The sequence below is a fragment of the Dendrobates tinctorius genome, unplaced genomic scaffold (genome assembly GCF_039654945.1).
Source record: "Dendrobates tinctorius isolate UK_male_01 unplaced genomic scaffold, ASM3965494v1 ptg000097l, whole genome shotgun sequence".
Classification (NCBI taxonomy): Eukaryota; Metazoa; Chordata; class Amphibia; order Anura; family Dendrobatidae; genus Dendrobates; species Dendrobates tinctorius.
In genome coordinates, this window is record NW_027361765.1 from 21,273,503 (window position 1) to 21,296,533 (window position 23,031).

The following is a 23,031-nucleotide window of genomic DNA, read 5'->3' on the forward strand; positions in this document are numbered from 1 at the left end:
GCTACGAAAGACTGAATCTAGGCCATCAGAAAGAACACCAACTCCATCACCATCATCAACCCTCTCTCAGTCTGCCTTGTCCACCGCTATTTCCACCATATGCAGCTCTCAAGTCCAGCTCACCCTACCAGAGACTCTGAGTAGGACAAGAAAGTACTCATCCTCTCATCCACGTACACTGGGTTTGAATGCCCACATTGCCAAACTAATCTCGTTAGAGATGATGCCCTACCGGTTGGTTGAAAGCTAAGCTTTCCGCGAACTTATAGCCTACGCAGTACCACGCTATGACCTACTCAGTCGGCACTTCTTTTCTCGCAAAGCCATCCCAGCCCTCCACCTTCATGTGAAAGACCGCATTGTCCATGCAATCAGTGATTGGAAAGGTGCACCTCACAACAGATACATGGTCCAGTGGGCATGGCCAGGGCCGTTACGTGTCCATCACTGCGCTATGGGTTAATGTGGTGGATGCAGTGTCCACAGGGGACAGCGGCGGTGGGACAGTGCTGCCTAGCCCACGGTATAGGAAACAGTTGGGTGTAGGCGTTCGACCCGTCTCATCCTCCTCCAGAAGTGAAAGCTCGTCCACAGAGCGCAGTCACACGAGCACTCCATCCGCAGCTACCAGTGTTGCACACTCGGTGTCCCACTATCGAACAGCTAGTGGCAAGCGTCAGCAGGCTGTGTTGAAGATGATGTGTTTGGGTGACAACAAACACACCGTGGAGGTACTGGCCGACTACTTGCAGCGACAAACTGAGTCATGGCTGGGCAGTCTACATCTTGAGGCAGGCAAGGTAGTTTGCAAAAATGGACGGAATTTTATGGCAGCCACAGCCTTTTCAAAACTCCGACACATACCTTGCCTTGCTCACACCTTGAACCTGGTGGTGCAGTGCTTCCTCAATAATTATCCGGAGTTAACAGGTCTGCTCCAGAAGGTCCGAAGACTGTGCTCGCACATCCGCCGGTCGCCCGTACACTCCAGTTGTATGCAGAAGCTGCAGCGATTGCTACAACTTCCCAAGCACTGCCTAATTATTGACGTTGCAACAAGGTGGAACTCCACCCTGCACATGGTTCAGAGGCTGTGCGAACAGAGGCAGGCTGTAATGCATTTGTGGGAGGATACATGGGCAGGCAGTTTGAGGGCAGACATGGAATTGTCGGGTGTGCAGTGGTCAAAGCTGAAAGACCTCTGTAAAGTCCTTCAGTGTTTTGAGGAATGCACATGGCTGGTAAGCGCAGATGACGCCATCATAAGCATCAGCATCCCATTTATGCGTCTGCTCATGCAAAGTTTGACGCACAATAAGGATCTGGCATCTGCAGCAGAGGAGGAGGAACAGGAGGAGGAGGAGTCAGCCATCATCTGGTCAGGGAACTGTCCTGGACGAGGTGGAGGAAGAAGAGGAAGAGGAGGAGGATGAGGTGGATGATTATTTTGGGCAGGAAGATGCTTCTCAGGGGGCAAGAGAAAATGTTGGCGTTCCAAGGTCAGGTACAGGGTTTGTGCGTGACTGTAGGGATGTGGATTTTCCAGAAAATGCTCCTTCACCAAGCAGTAGCAGTGCATTATTGACACCTGGAACATTGGCCCACATGTGCGATTATGCCTTGCGGATCCTAAAAAGGGACCCCCGCATTGCCAAAATGATGAGGGATGATGACTACTGGCTGGCCAGCATCCTCGATCCACGCTACAAAGGCAAATTACACAACATCATGCCACAGGAGAACCTAGAGATAATATTGGCTAACAAACAAGCAACTCTGGTAAACCGTTTGTTTGAGGCTTTCCCAGCATAAAGCAGCGGTGCTGGTTCTCCCACGAGCCATAGTGGGCACAATGGAAGAGGTGTTCGTGGTGCACACAGCCAAAGTGGTGTTGGAGACAGGGGTTTCATGACCATGTTGTGGACTGTTTTCTCAAGTACCGCTCACACGACTGCTAATACTGCATCGATTAAAAGTGACAGGAGACAGCAGTTGTCAACTATGGTTACAAACTACTTCTCCTCCCATATCGATGTTCTCCCTCACAGGTCATTCCCCTTTGACTATTGGGCCTCTAAACTAGACACCTGGCCTGAATTGGCACAATATGCCTTACAGGAGCACGCTTGCCCTGCTGCTAGTGTGCTATCCGAAAGAGTCTTCAGTGCCGCTGGCTCAATCCTGACAGAAAAAAGGACCCGTCTGTCGACCCAAAATGTTGATGATCTAACTTTCATTAAAATGAACCATGCATGGGTTTCAAAGGATTTTGTCCCACCTTCCCCTGATGACACATAGGTTGCCAGAAAAATGGCTCGCTTTTGTCCTCTTCCTTGGACTTCTCCGATTCCTCCATTTGCAGCTGCTGAATGTTCAACATCAACATATGCCATTTTTTAAACCTCCCTAACTGGGCTGCCTCCCCCCCATGGCCGGGGTCACCACCTAGCGCACGCAACCGTGCGAGTGCCATTGCCCTGGACAGGTGGGTGGGCCGACTCTTGGGCGCCGGCACTGGCACAGGGTCCCTCATAGTGCAATCAAGTGTCTCTGATGGTGGGGGTGCACACCCGCTGTCAGACACACCGGCGTACCATGAGGGGCCCAATGCCAGTACTGACACCCACGAGTGTGCCCCCTTGCTTGGGCAGGGCCCCAGCATTTGCAATATTTACCTCTCCCTGCTCCTCCGCTGTGTAGTCTGGGCTGTCAAATCCTTCCCTGGGACTGCCACTACAAATTTGGTGAACTGATAGATGATGGTTAAGACGTAGCTATGCCCTGTCCTGCTGGCCGGGCTCTAGCTTCAGATGATCAATGGCTTCCATTTCTTATGGACGTCGACTCACAATGAGATGCAGTGGTGGTTTATCATCAGGTTTCACAGTTTTCCTGCTCATAGACGTGTGACATTCCTGCCCACATTTTTAAATGTGCCCTCTCATGCCAATCCAATAGAATCGCCTACAGCCTGTGGCTTCTGTCTTTTGCACTCCAAAGTTACCTGACAGATCATGATAGGCAGTGAGGACCATGTCTACATCTCTCCCTGTGATCAAAATTTGATGGAGATGAGTAACGGTGATGGGATCAACGGTACTGCGACACAGCAACCATTTCTTCACAAAGAACTGTTTTCGCTATCTCCACACACAAAGTAATTGAGGGTCAGCATCGCCTCTGAGAATTCTCCCGGGAGTTTTTCCCATGATTAGTAATTCCTAAATTTCTGCAATCACTCGACTTTATGTCTGTACTTTTATCCATCTCGTTTCCTCTTGCGGAGAGTCTGGACTGTCTTAGGCCGGTTTCACATTTGCGCTTTATAGCGCAGCGATGGCCTGCGCATGGCCGCCGCTAAGCCCCGCCCCCTCCGGCTCCCTGCCCGCCCCATCCGGTCATCGCCGCCTACTAGCGCACATGGACGCTTGCAATCTGCGCACCCTATCTTTAGCATAGGGTGCACAGATCGTGCGCTGGCCGTGCGCTAGCAGGATTTTGCCGTGCGCTGCGCACTTTTTCGGTGCGCTGTGCGCGCCGAAATGCAACATGCGCAGGCCGTCGCTGCGCTATAAAGCACAAATGTGAAACCGGCATTACTGAAACAGAAATATATATGAAGATTTAAAAATACCCCAACAGTGTATACTGGTGTACGCTTCAAAAACATTTTCTTTTTTCTACTTTTTAGATTGTTGTCTAATCCATACTGAGGCTGTGAGTGTCTTTGTCGGACTCCGGAAATAAACACGGAGATTTTAAATGTTTAAACTATGCTATATACAGTGGGGCAAAAAAGTATTTAGTCAGTCAGCAGTAGTGCAAGTTCCACCACTTAAAAAGATGAGAGGCGTCTGTAATTTACATCATAGGTAGACCTCAACTATGGGAGAGAAACTGAGAAAAAAAAATCCAGAAAATCACATTGTCTGTTTTTTTTTTCATTTTATTTGCATATTATGGTGGAAAATAAGTATTTGGTCAGAAACAAGCAAACAAGATTTCTCGCTCTCACAGACCTGTAACTTCTTCTTTAAGAGTCTCCTCTTTCCTCCACTCATTACCTGTAGTAATGGCACCTGTTTAAACTTGTTATCAGTATAAAAAGACACCTGTGCACACCCTCAAACAGTCTGACTCCAAACTCCACTATGGTGAAGACCAAAGAGCTGTCAAAGAACACCAGAAACAAAATTGTAGCCCTGCACCAGGCTGGGAAGACTGAATCTGCAATAGCCAACCAGCTTGGAGTGAAGAAATCAACTGTGGGAGCAATAATTAGAAAATGGAAGACATACAAGACCACTGATAATCTCCCTCGATCTGGTGCTCCACGCAAAATCCCACCCTGTGGGGTCAGAATGATCACAAGAACGGTGAGCAAAAATCCCAAAACCACGCGGGGGGACCTAGTGAATGAACTGCAGAGAGCTGGGACCAATGTAACAAGGCCTACCATAAGTAACACACTACACCACCATGGACTCAGATCCTGCAGTGCCAGACGTGTCCCACTGCTTAAGCCTGTACATGTCCGGGCCCATCTGAAGTTTGCTAGAGAGCATTTGGATGATCCAGAGGAGTTTTGGGAGAATGTCCTATGGTCTGATGAAACCAAACTGGAACTGTTTGGTAGAAACACAGCTTGTCGTGTTTGGAGGAAAAAGAATACTGAGTTGCATCCATCAAACACCATACCTACTGTAAAGCATGGTGGTGGAAACATCATGCTTTGGGGCTGTTTCTCTGCAAAGGGGCCAGGACGACTGATCCGGGTACATGAAAGAATGAATGGGGCCATGTATCGTGAGATTTTGAGTGCAAACCTCCTTCCATCAGCAAGGGCATTGAAGATGAAACGTGGCTGGGTCTTTCAACATGACAATGATCCAAAGCACACCACCAGGGCAACGAAGGAGTGGCTTCGTAAGAAGCATTTCAAGGTCCTGGAGTGGCCTAGCCAGTCTCCAGATCTCAACCCTATAGAAAACCTTTGGAGGGAGTTGAAAGTCCGTGTTGCCAAGCGAAAAGCCAAAAACATCACTGCTCTAGAGGAGATCTGCATGGAGGAATGGGCCAACATACCAACAACAGTGTGTGGCAACCTTGTGAAGACTTACAGAAAACATTTGACCTCTGTCATTGCCAACAAAGGATATATCACAAAGTATTGAGATGAAATTTTGTTTCTGACCAAATACTTATTTTCCACCATAATATGCAAATAAAATGAAAAAAAAACAGACAATGTGATTTTCTGGATTTTTTTTTCTCAGTTTGTCTCCCATAGTTGAGGTCTACCTATGATGTAAATTACAGACGCCTCTCATCTTTTTAAGTGGTGGAACTTGCACTATTGCTGACTGACTAAATACTTTTTTGCCCCACTGTATACCTGTTATCCGGTGATACTGTACCCTTTCTCAACTTTCTGCAATCTTGTCAAATTCATACGGTGCCTGAGACCATCTGGGTCTGCCTCCTGATTACAGATGAGTGGTGTTTGAGTGGAACTATTGGTCAAGTTCAAATTCTAGCTGTTTTGGGCGGTGTTAGATCCGTTCGTCGAACTACAACACTTTGATTAAAATTCGGCTATTCAAGTTTCCGTTCGAGAACGTTTCGCTAAACAAAAGCGTATCTTTTTTTCACATTAATAATGGTTTTCAATGATAATAGACAGTTTTAGGGCATGGTAGCGGTGTCTGGTAGCGAGTGGTGTAGTACACCTGTGAAGGAGCTACACCGTGTGTGTTTCTAATAAATTTTTACCGCATATTGTCCTGAAAATCCTTTTGGGCCTAGTAACTGTGTCTGCTACTCAGAAGAGGAGCCCACCCGTGAACCGAGCTTGCTGCCTGCTTATGAAGGACCCAGTTTTTTACTGCATTTACACCACTTAATACTTTGGGCCTAGTAACTGTGCATGCTACTCAGCAGAGTTGGCCACCCATGAACAAAGCTATGCCGCCTGTTTATGTAAGAACTGTGTGCTACTCAGCAGAGGAGCCCAGCTGTTAAGCAAGCTACAGCACCTGTGGTTTGGACACTTAATTTTTTCACATTCTTTCTGGAATGCCGATCCCCATCACTAACGGGGTTCAGTGTGTTATCCGCACCTGTAAGCGATACACGCTGGTCCTTTCATTGTAGCACTAGTGCAGCCCCAGACATGTAAGGGCATGACAGACCTGTTATTGGCCGATCTCTCATGCCAGAGCCTCGCATGTCCCTCTAGTAAGCTGGACGCGGACCGCGGGGGCATGCCTGAGTCTCTTTCGGTAACGGAATTAAGCTTGCAATCTGTGCAGCTTTTTTGTGGATGGCATGGTTGAGGTTGCCCGTGTTGAGTCCAATTAAGCCGCAGGCTCCACCCCTGGTGGTGCCCTTCTGGACATTCCTTTAAGGTTCAGCTTTGCAACCATACTGCCTCCAAAAACCAAACACTTTTCCTGACAGTGACATTCTGGTCAAAGAGCGCGATGACATCACGTCTGTACGCCCTCTGCCTAAACAGTCCAAATGCAGAGAGATGGAAGATGAGGATGACGAGAAGTCTAGACTAGTACAGGGATTCCCTAGCTAGGAGACTTATTTAATTGTTTTAAAGGTTGGGAGCAATTTTTGGGGAGCACGATACTCTGGAGAATGATATCTGGGGCCCACCATGCACTGGAGCATTCCAAAGGTGGACATCAGTCACTGGAGCAGCATTTACAGGGCCCATTTTACACTGGAGCATTAGAAATGGGGCCCATTATATATGGAGCATTATTTAGGCCCATAAGACACTGGAGCTTCATCCATGGTGAACAACATATACTGTAGCATTATGTGGAGCTCATCATATACTGTATGGAACATTATATGGGACCAATGATTCTGTATGGAGAAATATATGGGCCTCATCACTCTGTATGGTGCACTATGCGGTGGCCATAATATTGTATGGCGTAATATACTGTCCATTTTTGGAGCTATTGGAGAATTTAAAATGGATATCAGTCATGTGATGTAAGAATTGAAGTATTTTTCATTGTACTGTACTGCTATTTCTCTGCCGTATGAAAGGATCATGAATTGTGTCATGTGTTAAACGAGCCCAGTGACACTCTTTGGCCCTGGGCCCACGAAAATCTGGAGCCAGCACTACCCCCCCACAACTTTAGCCAAATAACCCCCAGTTTTCAATGCCTAACTATTATTATAAAGTAAATTAAGGTTGACAAGCTTATGGAATAAGAATTGATGCTTTTGGCATTAAAATGGACACTGTAGGTGTGTTTCCTGTCCTCCACTCACTGCCGACTTTTCTTCCCCATTGACTTACATTGGGTTTCGTGTTTCAGTCGGACTTCGACTTTTCACAATAATCGAAAGTTGGGTTTCGTGAAACCCGACTCGACCCGAAAAAAGGCAAAGTCGCTCATCTCTAGTCCTAATATAGGAAAAACTCTATTAGAATGCACTGGGTGGGACAAATGAAGGCAATGTGCAGGTCCTTGCACTCCTAGTTGCCACACTGAGCCAAAAGGAAAGACAATAGAAATATATACTGTGATGAGGTCCATGAAAAATGGACTTCAAATACTGTAGAAGCACAAATGGATCATAGAAGGAGGTGAGAAATATCCAGGAAAATGAGTTATCTTCTATACTATATGAATATAAAATGTCCATTCTCAAAATACAATGCATCTCTAGGCTTAAAGTGCCCTTTTTCAAGTATGCAGATATATCTGTATATTTATATGTATTAAAAAAAATTAACACTAGACTAAAACACACTTTTTTGAGCAATGGCATATTTTAACTGTTTGTAATTAGTTATGTTTTAATTTTCAAAATATTCAGTAGAATTAAAGCTAAGCATTCTTATTCAAAGTTTATATTATGTACATTTGCAAGAGTAACCTGCTTTTACATGAAAACAATAAACTACATTGAAACACATAACTAATTACAAACAGTTAAAATATGCCATTGCTGCTCACTAAAAGTGAGCAGCAATGGCATATGTCTAGTGTTATTTTTTTTTAATTCACATAAATATACAGATATATCTGAATACTTGAAAAAGGGGACTTTAAGCCTAGAAACGCATTGTATTTTGTGAATGGAGATTTTATATTCATATTGTATAGAAGAACACTCATTTTCCTGGATATTTCTCATCTCCTTCTATGATCCATTTGTGTTTCTATTTGAAGTTCATTTTTCTTGGACCTCATCACAGTATATATTTCTATTGTCTTTATAGCAGTTAACTGAACTTGTATCTATAATCATTATGTGGTAACTGACATCAATCATCATATTATTGTCAGGCATGAACTAAAAAAAACCAGAAAGATTTTTGATTATGTCCCTGAAAATGTATTGATCAAATTTTTTTGCAGTTTTTAAGACAGAACATAAGAAAATGTTTACGTTAAATGCATAAAAACAAACACAAAAAGAGAGTTAGATGAGAAGCAGTAATGCAGTTCTTCACTGTGTGGTGTCGTGTGATAGAAAATATACTTAATAGGAATGAATAAAATTAATATATTCCAGGCAAACTCCTAAATCATTGTTCTCTTCCCTTGAAACTTAATGTATTGCCAAGATAATAATAAAAGTGATTGTGATTCACCAGTGACAGCATCACGTGTTCCAATCAAGTATATTGCACTTTAATTAGTAATAAATCAGTATAATTAAGAAAAAAAATAAACACACAATTACCACATTTTTAAAAACTGCAAACAAATATATTACCAATCAGGCGTCTCGGTTTTCAATCTAACTCCATAAGCAAATAAGTTTAAGTTAAGCTTTTATGCATCAAATTAAGGGAACTGCTCAGCCAAAATTGCTCAACAAATACTTTAAAATACATATGTAACATTCATTCACTGGCTGAAGCATTGACCAAGACTGGCTACTGCAAACTGAGCAAAAAGTAAACAAACCTCTGTACTCCTTGATTGGACATGTAACCACTTCTGTCAGGTGATCAATTGGCAGTGGTGTAACTAGAGTCCGATAAGCCCCTGTGCAGAATTTCTACCTGGGCGCCAACTTGCATATTGGTCAGATGTGCTAGCTTTTGTAGCTTTCTACTTCCTATAAAGACATATGTGTTCCCCTCAATATTGTAGTAATGTCCCCCATCCAGTACCAATGTCACCCATCCTGCGCACCATCCTGGTATAATGTTCTCCATACTGGGCCCATTCTGGTAATAATGTCTCCCACCCTGTGCAAGTTCCAGTAATAATGTCCCCATCCTGTTTCTCTTCCTGTGTAATGCCCTCATCCTGGCCCCTTCCAGTAAAATGTGTACCCCATCTTTTGCCCTTTCCAGTAATATATGTCCACCATCCTGGACTACTTGCTGGTATAATGTCCCAGCTCCTGGGCCTATCCTATAATAATGCCCCATTCTGCCATTTTTCGCTAGCATATCTAAAAAAAAAAAGATTCTTCTCACCTTACTCCACTCCCACAACGTGCTGTGTCATATTCTATTGCTGCAGCGAGATCGCTAATGCATCACCGATTTTGTGATGCAACAGTGATCTCGCCTGCGATCTCTCTACATGTGACACGCTGCAGCGACCGGCCCCCCTGCTGGATATTGCTGATCGTGTAGGAATGTCCTGGGCCATTTTTTTTGTCATTGGCGTCCCGCTGGCCAGCGCGCATCGCTGTGTTTGATAGCTGGATTGCTGCTGAATTGCTGTAGAGATCTGCCTGTTTGGCAGCTTACTAGCGATCATTTAGCGACTCACCAGCAATCCCTACCAGGTCGTATCGTTGTCGGGATCGTTGGTGCGTCGCTAAGTGAAACGGGACCCTAAGACGTGCCTGCTATTGGTGATGATTGACGTCACTGCTATACGCCGCCTGTGACTGACACGCTGACATCAGCTACTCATTTCTGAATGGCTGGAAAATGTATTGCAGTGCAGGCAGACAGAGGGTCTCTGCACTGTAATACAGTTTAGCTAAATTCGCGTCCACGGATGCACAGATGAATTAGGTGCTGGCAATGGTGGGCCCCCCTGTCACATGTGCCAGGTGGTAGCCTCTGCGACCATGATTTTTATACCCCCGCTGTGGATGTAGATGACACCATAAAATAATAAACTTTCCTTTGCGCCTTTGAGAAATGCTGCTCCAATGGCCAGTCTCATTATTTCTGCACAGTTCTATTTTCTTCCCCTCAACTGCTCCAGCAATTATTATTTGCTTTTTTCATCTGGATATTGTAAATAGAAGAGCCCTCCCAGGACCTAGTGTACCAAGTCTACTTTACTATGTATTGAGCAGAGTAAGGTGGTTGATGTATTTAGCACAATAAACATTAACAAGGATCCCTTCAACAAACATGACCTTCTCAAAATATTCCCTCCCAGGTCACACACTGTAAGTTATACCACAGGCTGGCAACCCCCCCACCACGTTATCTCCCAGTATCCTTCCACCCTCCCTCCACTTCTAAAGTATGCCCCATCATTTGCCCCTTCCCCATATACTCCCCAGCTGGAAAGCAGACTACTCTACAGTAATATATCTTTCTGTCTACAAGAGCATCGCAAAGTAATAGATACGTTTTCTATCACTGACCATGAGCTCAGATGCAGAGAGAACAGGCAGAATATGCAGTGCTGGGATGAGGCACATTCCTGCTTCATCACACCTATATATGTGCCTCACATGATCTTTTCAGTATACTGTCCCATGCCCAGAGTTAAGCTTCAGACACAGGCATAGACAGGAGGTGGTGTAGCCAAGTGCAGCATGGCTGTTACTACTGAAAGTGTAGAAACATCACTACTCCTTTCTCACTGTGAGGAGCTGGCTGCTTCTGATCAGAATGTTATTAGATTTGGATTGGAGTGGGATAAGCTTATTTTGGAGGTGGAGAGAAAGTAAAAAGTTTCTCCACTTTCTTTACTATGTCAGTCTGTGAAAATTGAAATTCTTCTGAGTGTAGTCCAATGTTTTCCACTGATCTATAGCTGCATTGCAGATTTTGTTCTGACACTCTGATCAAATTCGAAAATGTTACCAAATTTTCTTCATAGCACTCTTTCTGAAGAAAAAAGTGGCATGTGCACAGTCCAATAAAATAACATTGGTAAGATTGCTATCCGTGAAAACCACGGATAGCACTTGTTCGATATAATTAGTCATGTGCATGTGCACTTAGAACAAGCAATTACCTGCAATGTCAGTACAAAACAGTAAGTATAAAGATTACGGATGAGCGAGTAGTGCAATACTCGGACTCGCTGTACTCGTTACGAGTAGCTCCTAATACTAGGGTACTCATAACGAGTAGCAAGTCCAATGTATGTTTATGGGAAATGCGATTAATGGGTGGAGTCTATGAGTGTGGGCGAAGAATGTGTGCGGGGGTCTGTGCAGGCTCTGCCAGGCTGATCAGGGGTCTATGCGGCCCTCGATGAGCCCTGCAGAGCCCGCACAGACCCCCGATCAGCCTGGCAGAGCCCACACAGACCCCAGCACACACATATGACGCTGCTCGGCCAGCCAATCACAGTAATGCCACAACAAAGAAGGCGATGGCTTTACTGTGATTGTCTGACACATGCCGGGCGGGAGATTCGAATATTGCGAGGCGAGTAGTGAAATTTACTCGCTAGGATTCGAGTACCCTGAGTACCGCATTTCTCACTGAGTACTGAATCCTAACGAGTATACTTGCTCATCCTTAATAAAGATCTTTAGTGCTCTGATTGTGGATATGATGAAATTTTCAGACAATTATGGCTGCAAGTGTTGGCACCATTGAAACTGCTCCAGAAATGAAGTATTTTGCCCAGAAAATTATTGCAACTGCATGTGTTTTGTTATACATGTTTATTTCCTTTGTGTATTGGCAGGGCTGCCACTAGGAATTTCGGGGCTCCATACAGGCAAAAATTTTGGGGCCCCTTGAGACTCCGTCCTGGCTCCACCCCTCGAACTCTCCACAGTCCCACCCCTCTCTCTTGGAAAAACTCCACTTCTCACCAATCACACATTAACAGTTCCTATCACCTGATCACACATAGCGGCAACTCTTTTGTTGGCCAAAAGATTTTTTAAGCCGCCACCATAACACGGTAGACACTTTTGACTGAGCTCTACTCTATTGTAACCTATTAAATATTTGTTAAATTATGCAATACAATTTAGGCATATTTTTATTTATTTTTCAATTTTTAAAATGACCAATAATAACACATACAAGGAACAAATATCGCCACACCATGTCCAGACCACATATTGCCACCACAGTGACCGAATAATATCATATACAAGGAACAAATACCACAACACCATGACCAGACAACATATTACCACCACAGTGACCAAATAATATCACATACAAGGAACAAATAATGCCACACCATGACCAGACCACATATTACCACCACAGTGACCGAATAATATCACATACAAGGAACAAATACCACCGCACCATGACCAGACTACATATTACCACCAAAAAGTGACCAAATAATAGCACATACAAGGGACAAATACCGAAACACCATGTCCAGACCACATATTACCACCACATAGTGACTAAATACTACAATACTGATCAATATTAAAAAAACACTATACTATCACCATAAGTGCCATTATACACAGGAGATCTGTACTTAGTATGCAGTGTCTATGTACAGGTAATACAGTGATCAATGACATTATACACAGGAGCTCTGTATATAATTGTATAGGTAATACAGTGATCACTGGTGACATTATACACAGGACCGCTGTATATAGTATACAGTGTATAGTGTCAGTGTATAGGTAACACATTGACTCACCAGTAACGTCTGTAGGTGAAGTCCTTCATCTTTGTTTTTCATCCTTCATCCAGCACAGACCGCCATCACTTCTTCCAGCCGAGGCTCGTCTCTGCAGGAAATAAGTTTTCTAGATCTCCGCTTGCAGAACACATTACTTATTTTTTTCCCAACTTCTACATTATGCCAAATGAAGAAAAAAAGGCAACATAATATCACTCTACACAGTAACCGGACCGCCCCCCCCATTTAAGACAGTATACTCAAAAAATAAAATAAATACATCACTGCAGTAATTATATCCCTTAATTAGTCCCTTTAGTAATCTTTATAATAATCTTTATTTTTATATAGCGCTAACATATTCCGCAGCGCTTTACAGTTTGCAAACATTATCATTGATGTCCCCATTGGGACCCATAATGTAAATTGCCTAACTGTATGTCTTTTGGAATGTGGGAGGAAACTGGAGTACCTGGAGGAAACCCACGCAAACACAGGGAGAACATACAAACTCCTTGCAGATGTTGTCATGGGTGGCATTCGAACCCAGGACTCCAGCGCTGCAAGGCTGCAGTGCTATCCACTGAGCCACCGTGCTGCCTTTGGTAATAATATCCACATCCTGACCCCCATGTGTCTCATTCCTGGCTTTAGCCATATGTTCTCCTGCCCCATGATCCTGTATGATCTGTCTCCAACCCTGCCCCCAGTGTCTCCAACCCTGCATCCAGTGTCTCCAATCCTGTCCCCAGTGTCTCCAATCCTGCCCCTATTGTCTCCAATCATGCCCCCAGTGTCTCCAATAATGCCCCCTGTGTCTCCAATCATGCCCCCCTGTGTCTCCAATCCTGCCCCCTGAGTCTTTAATCCTGCCCCCGTGGCTGCAGGCCCCCCTGCCTGCCCTGGGCTGGGGCCCAGTTGGAATGCTGAGGGCGGCCCCGCTGCCTGCCCTGGGTCCTGTTTGTTGGTGGATGCTCTGACTGCACCGGGCCCCACCTGCCTGCCCTGGGGCCCTGTGGCAGTGGGAATGCGGCAGTGTGAGCACCTCCCTGTGCCCTGTTGGTGGATGCTGCGCCTGCACTGGGCCCCCCTGCCTGCCCTGGGGCCCTGTGCTGTGGTTGTGGGAATGCTGCAGTGCAGGCGCCCCCCTGCCCTGGCCTTGCTGGTGGATGCTGTGGCTGTGCTGGAACCTCCCTACCTTACCTGGGGCCCTGTGGCAGTGGAAATGCTGCAGTGCAGGCGCCCCCCCACCTGGGCCCTTTGTTGATGGATGCTGCCTGCGGCTGGCTATGCTGGGCCCCACTGCCTACCCTGGGGTCCTGTCCTGTGGCTGTGGGAATGCTGCAGTGCGGGCACCTCCCCACCTGAGCCCTTTCATAGAATCATAGAATCATAGAATCGTAGAGTTGGAAGGGACCTCCTGGGCCATCTGGTCCAACCCCCTGCTCAAAGCAGGATTCGCTAAATCATCCCAGTCAGATGTCTGTCCAGCCTCTGTTTGAAGACTTCCATTGAAGGAGAATTCACCACTTCTCGTGGCAGCCTGTTCCACTCATTGATCACTCTAACTGTCAAAAATTTTTTCTAATATCTAATCTGTGTCTCCTCCCATTCAGTTTCATCCCATTGCTTCTAGTCTTTCCTTGTGCAAATGAGAATAAAGTTGATCCTTCTACAATGTGACAGCCCATTAGATATTTGTAGACAGCTATTAAGTCTCCTCTCAGTCTTCTCTTTTGCAAACTAAACAATCCCAAATCCTGCAACCTTTCCTCATAAGACAGGGTTTGCAGACCGGTCACCATTCTGTTTGCTCTTTTCTGAACTTGCTCCAGTTTGTTGATGTCTTTTTTTAAAATGCGGTGCCCAAAACTGGACACAATATTCCAGATGAGGTCTGACCAAAGAGGAGTAGAGGGAAATAATGACTTCACGTGATCTAGACTGTATGCTTCTGTTAATACATCCTAGAATTGCATTTGCCTTTTTTGCTGCTGCATCACACTGTTGACTCATATTCAGTCTGTGATCTATTAGTATACCCAAGTCTTTTTCACATGTGCTGTTTCTTAGGCCTATTCCTCCCATTCTGTATATGCTTTTTTCATTTTTATTGCCCAGATGTAGTACTTTGCATTTTTCCCTGTTAAAAACCATTTTGTTAGTTGCTGCCCACTTCTCCAGTTTATTTATATCTTTTTGAATCCTCTCTCTCTCTTCTCTAGTATTAGCTATCCCTCCTAGCTTTGTGTCATCAGCAAATTTAATCAGTTTACCCTCAATTCCTTCATCTAAATCATTGATAAAGATGTTGAACAATACAGGGCCCAGGACAGAGCCCTGTGGTACCCGAATTGAGACATTCTTCCAACTGGATGTGCAGCCATTTACGGCCACTCTTTGGGTCCGATCACTAAGCCAGTTATGAATCCACCTAACAGTTGCCTTGTCCATTCCATACTTAGTCATTTTTTCAATAAGGATTGTATGAGATACTTTGTCAAATGCTTTGCTGAAGTCAAGATATACTATATCTACAGCATTTCCTTGATCCACCCAATCAGTGATTCCGTCATAGAAGGAAATTAAGTTAGTCTGACATGACTTATTAGTTACAAACCCATGCTGACTCTGTTTAATCACTTCATTCTTATCCAGGTACTGACATACATGTTGTTTAATAATTTGTTCAAAGATCTTTCCTGATATTGAAGTCAGACTCACCGGCCTATAGTTGCCTGGGTCCACCTTCTTCCCCTTTTTGAAGATAGTAACAACATTTGCTCTTCTCCAGTCTTCTGGGACTTCTCCTGTTCTCCAAGAATTTTCAAAGATTATGGAGAGGGGTTCAAAAATTTCTTCTGCTATCTCCTTCAGTACTCTGGGGTGTAATTCATCTGGACCTGGAGACTTGAATTCATTTAGGTTAGCTAAGTGTTTCCTCACTATCTTTCTGTTTATAAATATCCTGGATTCTTCTATTCCCTTAATAGGACAGTGAAGAACGGTTGATGTTACATTTCCTTTCTGAGAGAAAACAGATGCAAAATAGGAATTTAAAAGTTCGGCCTTCTCAACATCTTGTCTTACCATTTCATCATTTTCATCCTGTAAAAATCCTATAGCATCTTTGACTTTTCTTTTACTTTTGACATATCCCCAAAATCCTTTATTATTGCTTTTGACATCTCTTGCAAGCCTCAATTCATTGTCAGCTTTAGAGAATCTGATTTGTGCCCTGCAGGTTCTGCAGACAGCATTATATTCTTCTTTAGATATGCCTCCCTCTTTCCATTTTATAAACATTTTTTTCTTCCTTTTTAGCATGTGCTTAAGTTCTGTGTTCATCCATCCTGGCTTCCTTAAATGCTTCCTATTCTTCCCTCTTTTCGGAATTGTTAACAATTGTGCTTTGAGAATTTCATTTTTCAAGATTTCCCATCCTTCCTGGACATTTTTGTCTTTAAGGATATCCAGCCATTGGATCCCTTCAATTCTCTTTCTGAATCCCTTAAAATCTGCCTTTCTGAAATCTAACCTTGACGTCTTTGTTGGTGGGTGCTGCCTGTGGCTGGCTGTGATGGGCCCCCCTGCCTGCCCTGGGGCCCTGTGCTGTGGGCGTGGGAATGCTGCAGTGTGTGCGCCCCCCCACCTGGGCCCTTTGTTGGTGGATGCTGCCTGCAGCTGGCTGCACTGGGCCCCCTCTGCATGCCCTGACTACTCACCCTGCTCGCTCGCCTGCCACCTCCACATCCAGTCTGCACGCTGCTGCCTCTTCTCTCCTGGTGTCTGTCCACCAACCACCGCCCGTCCACCGCTCCCCAGCCACGCGGCACACACACCGCACACGCTGTGTGCTCTGCTCTGGTATAACGAAGTGGAGTAGAGCAGAGTGTGATAAGTGATGTCATAAGAAGCTGGCTGAACCCATAATGCACTGGGGCGGGCCGTAGCTTAAAGCTACAATGCCTGCCCATTTCCTTTTGCCAGCCGAGCCTAGGGTATTGTGAATAAAAGCGCCTGGTGCCTAAACAAAATATCGGGGGCCCGAGCTATAAATAGGGGAGAAAGGGCAAAAGCTTAAAACAAGAATTAATTCTAATTGCCACACAATAAAAGACAAAAGAATAGATCTACCTCTGGCCAAACATTTTTGTACCCCTGATCACAGCACCATGGAAATGAAATTACTTATATTAAAAGGTAACTTCAAATATCAGAGAGACAGAAGAATTTGGGAACACAAACTTATTAATATTATTATTATTATGCATTTATATAGCGCCATTTATTCCATGGCTTTACATGTGAAAAGGAGAAATATAGACAAGTATAATAAACATGTGTAAGACAAGGGACTCACAAGTACATAAAGAGAGGGGACCCTGCCCGCGAGGGCTCACAGTCTACAGGGATGGGTGAGGATACAGTAGGAGAGGGTAGAGCAGGTCGTGCGGTGGTTCAGTAGACCGAGGATCATTGCAGGCTGTAGGCTTGTCGGAACAGGTGGGTCTTCAGGTTCTTCTTGAAGGTTTCTGTTGATGGTGAGAGTCTGATGTGTTGCGGCAGAGAGTTCCAGAGTATGGGGGAAGCACGGGAGAAGTCTTGTATGTGCTTGTGGGAAGAAGAGATAAGGGGGGAGTAGAGAAGGAGATCTTGAGATGATCAAAGGTTGCGTGCGGGTAGGTACCTAGAGACCATGTCACAGATGTATGGAGGAGACAGGTTGTGGATGGCTTTGTATGTCTTGGTTAGGGTTTGAATTGGAGCCTCTGGGCAATAGGAAGCCAGTGAAGGGCCTGGCATAGGGGGGAGGCTTATGACAACCTTTGACACACTCAGGGCAAAAATGAATGTGTTTCATGGATTTATGTCTTTCTATATCAACTAAGGAATGTGCTTCTCAGACCTTGTGGTGGCATCACAACCTCAGACCAAACCTAAAAACAGGACAATAAAACTTTCACACTCCTTATCTATGAACTGTTCCAATATTTACAGACACAACTTTTTAATCCCTCTCCCATAATGATAGTTTTGCTTTACATAATTTGTCTTATCTTTTGCATCATTTCTGTGTCCCTTTGTGTATAAATATGTGACTCTTCAGATTTTGTGTTATTCTATACCTGATGAAGAGACCTGAGTAGTCTTGAAAGCTTGCAATGTATTACCATCTTTTCAGTTAGCCATGTAGTGTAGCAGTAGCACACTTATGCAGTGATGAGGCTGTGACCCAGCAAAGTTCCAAACAAAACGATTTTTAATGCATTTACTTCACAGCATTATATGTCCAAATCACAAAAACACAGCATTAATGTCCAACTCACAGCTCTACAAATTAAACGATATCCTTTGGATCACAGCCAGGAACCATATCCTTCAAATTACGGTCCCTAATTACGCCGGTCCACCTCTGACCAGTTGCCGTGGATGACTCCACCGCTGTGTACACTGTGGGTGCCAGGAGTTTGCTCTGCAGGGCTCTGTGTTACTTTCACTCAGAGCTGAGCTTTTGCAGAGCCATCTGCATTGCTTGCTGCAAATTCCACTACTGACACACCCAAACCCTTTACTGCATGAATTTTAAACTAGAAACTGTGGACTTCAGCCACATGGAAAACCCAGACAGGAATGAGCCGGACTGCACGACTAACACCCTGCAGTCTGTTCCAAAACACCAAAAGCCAGGGCAGGTTTTCCCTAAATCTACCTTCGACACTAGCATGTCCAAGACCCATACTCATTTTTATTCTGCATTGCAATCACAGCTATGCCTGTGACTGCAATGCACTCTCAAACTGCAATATGTGGCCTTAGGCCACCTGTAAGACTCAGCCTAGAGGAAACAGACCGGCCCTACTTCCTTACTGCAGTCCTTTTAAAAAACAAAAGGCCATACTAGCTTTTCCTGTACAGACCCAGGCCAGATTGCTTGACCAGGTCAACCTTACTTTTATTTTGCCCTGTGACTCACAAGTGTCTTACTGTGACCACAAGGCACTCCAGCAGGTCTAATAGGGCTCCGTCTGCAACCTGGGGGGACACATGTGAATACATGTGACACCGGTCACTGCCTCACAGCCATTAAAAGGTATCAACCACTGTGGACTCTTGAATCTTAATATTTTCTATCTACTAGTTAACACGGTACAAAGATATACACTCACTGGCCACTTTATTAGGTACACCTGTCCAACTGTGTGTTAAGACTTAATTTCTAATCAGCCAATCACATGGCGGCAACTCAGTGCATTTAGGCATGTAGACATGGTCAAGACAATCTCCTGCAGTTCAAACCGAGCATCAGTATGGGGAAGAAAGGTGATTTGAGTGCCTTTGAACGTGGCATGATTGTTGGTGCCAGAAGGGCTGGTCTGAGAATTTCAGAAACTGCTGATCTACTGGGATTTTCACGCACAACCATCTCTAGGGTTTACAGAGAATGGTCCGAAAAAGAAAAAAAATCCAGTGAGCGGCAGTTCTGTGGCCGGAAATGCCATGTTGATGCCAGAGGTCAGAGGAGAATGGGCAGACTGGTTCGAGCTGATAGAAAGGCAACAGTGACTCAAATTGCCACCCGTTACAACCAAGGTAGGCAGAAGAGCATCTCTGAACGCACAGTGCGTCGAACTTTGAGGCAGATGGGCTACAGCAGCAGAAGACCACACTGGGTACCACTCCTCTCAGCTAAGAACAGGAAACTGAGGCTACAATTTGCACAAGCTCATCGAAATTGGACAGTAGAAGATTGGAAAAACGTTGCCTGGTCTGATGAGTCTCGATTTCTGCTGCGACATTCGGATGGTAGGGTCAGAATTTGGCGTAAACAACATGAAAGCATGGATCCATCCTGCCTTGTATCAACGGTTCAGGCTGGTGGTGGTGGTGTCATGGTGTGGGGAATTTTTTCTGGGCACTCTTTGGGCCCCTTGGTACCAATTGAGCATCGTTGCAACGCCACAGCCTACCTGAGTATTGTTGCTGACCATGTCCATCCCTTTATGACCACAATGTACCCAACATCTGATGGCTACTTTCAGCAGGATAATGCGCCATGTCATAAAGCTCGAATCATCTCAGATTGGTTTCTTGAACATGACAATGAGTTTACTGTACTCAAATGGCCTCCTCAGTCACCAGATCTCAATCCAATAGAGCATCTTTGGGATGTGGTGGAACGGGAGATTCGCATCAGGGATGTGCAGCCGACAAATCTGCGCCAACTGTGTGATGCCATCATGTCAATATGGTCCAAAATCTCTGAGGAATGCTTCCAGCACCTTGTTGAATCTCTGCCACGAAGAATTGAGGCAGTTCTGAAGGCAAAAGGGGGTCCAACCCCTTACTAGCATGGTGTACCTAATAAAGTGGCCAGTGAGTGTATATCTTTCCTGTTTTAAAGGTTCACACTTAATATAGTAAAATATATATCCATTTTACATATTTTTAAAGTGGCATATTTTTTGTGTATAAAATATACAAATAATTTGGCTAATTTCAATAATGAAGTATGGTTTCAGGAACAACAGCATATATTTACAACAGCTACCTGCATCTTGATGATCACGGTTGATCAAGGAAAATCTGAAGATTGGCCGTCAATAACGGTAGTCCTACATAGTTTCTGTTGTTTTTTATACAGTGCCCAGATTTTGACTGCTACATTATTAACACTTGAGAAATTATCTTAACAGTGAAAATTCCAATGGAATCATGTGGTTAGCAAATTTATCTTTAAGAAAAATATCCTGTGGCTTTTTTTTTTCTTTATTGAATTTCACTCTTGTGAAATATATATTGCCAATTTAAGAAGCTTTTCACAATCAGTAACGGAGGGGGAAATGCACACAGCCTGGAGGCCAGCATCTATTAGTTTCAATAAGTAGATTGTTTTAATTAGATCTTCTAAATAGAAATATTGAAGTAAAATAAATTATTCATCAACCTATTTTTATTTATCTTTTAAAGTTTTCTAGATTTTGAACTTTCTACCATGCTTTATTAGCAACTTCCTCCATACCTTCTCTGGAATAATCTGTCATAAATTTTCTGAGTTGGTGTCAGATTTATCTGGCGGTAAATTATTTCTCCTAACCACGACAATCTGTCCATAGGGAATGTGATCATGAATACATTTTGCATGCTAATAAACTGGAGAGAAAATTCATTTAAAGTCGAGGATTTCATTGAATATTTCTTAATAGGAAAATATAGGAAGCAAACTAGTAAAATCATTTTATGTATACCGTATGGTTTAATGAATAGATACAGTTGAAACTAGAAGTTTACATACACTATATAAAAAGACAGATACACACGTGCTCAAAATTGATGGTACCCCTCGCTTAATGACAGAAATACCCACAATGGTCACAGAAGTAACTTGATTCAGACAAAAGTAATAATAAATCAAAAATCTATGAAAATGAACACATGAAAGTCAGACATTGCTTTTCAACCATGCTTTCACAGAATTTAAAAAAAAAAATAAAACTCATGAAATAGGCCTGGACAGAAATGATGGTACTCTTGAAAATATTATTACAAAAGGGACATTATAGATCACGGTGTGTCCACTAATTAGCATCACAGTTGTCTACAATCTTGGAATCAATGAGTGGGCCTGAATAGTGGACTACAGATACTCCCTGTGCTGTTTGGTGATATGGTGGGTATCACACTCAACATGTACCAGAGGAAGCGAAGCAAATAATTGTCTCAGGAGATTAGAAAGAAAATTATAGACAAACATGTTAATGATAAAAGTTATAAGACCATCTCCAAGCAGGTTGAAGTTTCTGTGACTACAGTTTCCCAGAAATTTAAGCTCCATTGGACTGTAGCCAACCTCTCTGGATGCGGCTGCAGGAGGAAAATTGATGACAAATCAAAGAGATGGATAATATGAACGGTATCAAAAGAGCCCAGAAAAACTTCTAAACAGATTAAAGGTGAACTTCAAGCTCAAGGAACATCAGTGTCAGATCGCACCATCCGTCATTGTATGAGCCAAAGTGGACTTCATGGGAGACGACCAAGAGGGATGCCATTGTTGAAAAAAAATCATAAAAAAGCCAGACTGGAATTTTCCAAACTACATGTTGACAAGCCACAAAGCTTCTGGGAGAATGTCCTATGGACACATGAAACAAAAATTGAATTTTTTGGCAAGGCACATCAGCTCTATGTTCACAGCGGAAAATGAAGCATATCAAGAAAAGAACACTGTCCCTACTGTGAAGCATGGATGAGGCTCTGTTATGTTCTGGAGCTGCTTTTCTGCATCTGGCAGAGAGTGTCTAGAATCTGTGCAGGGTACAATGAAATCTCAAGACCATCAAGGGATTCTAGAGAGAAATGTGCTGCCCAGTGTCAGAAAGCTTGGTCCCAGTCGCAGGTCATGGGTCTTACAACAGGATAATAACCCAAAATACACAGCTAAAAACACCTAAGGATGGCAAAGAGGAAAACACTGGATTATTCAGAAGTGGGCTTCTTTGAGCCCTGACCTAAATAAACAACTGAAACATACCGTCTGGAAAAGGCAACCTACAAACACGAGACAACTAGAGCAGTTTGCTCTTGAGGAGTGAGCCAAAACACATGCTGAGTGGTGCAGAAGTCTCATTGACAGTTATAGGAATCATTTGATTGCAGTGATTGCCTCAAAAGGTTGTGCAACAAAATATTAAGTTAAGGCTACCATCATTTCTGTCCAGGCCTATTTCATGAGTTTTATTTTTTTAAAAATCCTGTGGAAGCATGGTTGAAAAGCAATGTCTCACTTTCATTTGTTCATTTTCATCGATTTTTTATTTATTATTACTTTTGTCAACTTCAAGTTATTTCTGTGACCATTGTGGGTTTTTCTGTCATTAAAAGAGGGCTACCAACAATTTTGACCATGTATGTATGCATGTTTTTCTCAATATCTGACATGAAATCAGAATAAACCTTTCCCGTTTAAGGTCAATTAGGATTACCATAACTATTAATATTTGCCAAATGTCTGAATAATAAGAGAGAGAATGTTTTAAGGCATTTTTGTTACTTACTGAAAAGCCAAAGTTTTACATACATTTCATTAGCATTTGGTACCATTGCCCTTAAACTGATTGACATGGGTCACACTTTTGGGATATCCTTCCACAAGCTTCTCACAATAGTTGGTTGGAATTTGGACCCATTCCTCCTGACAAAGCTGGTGTAA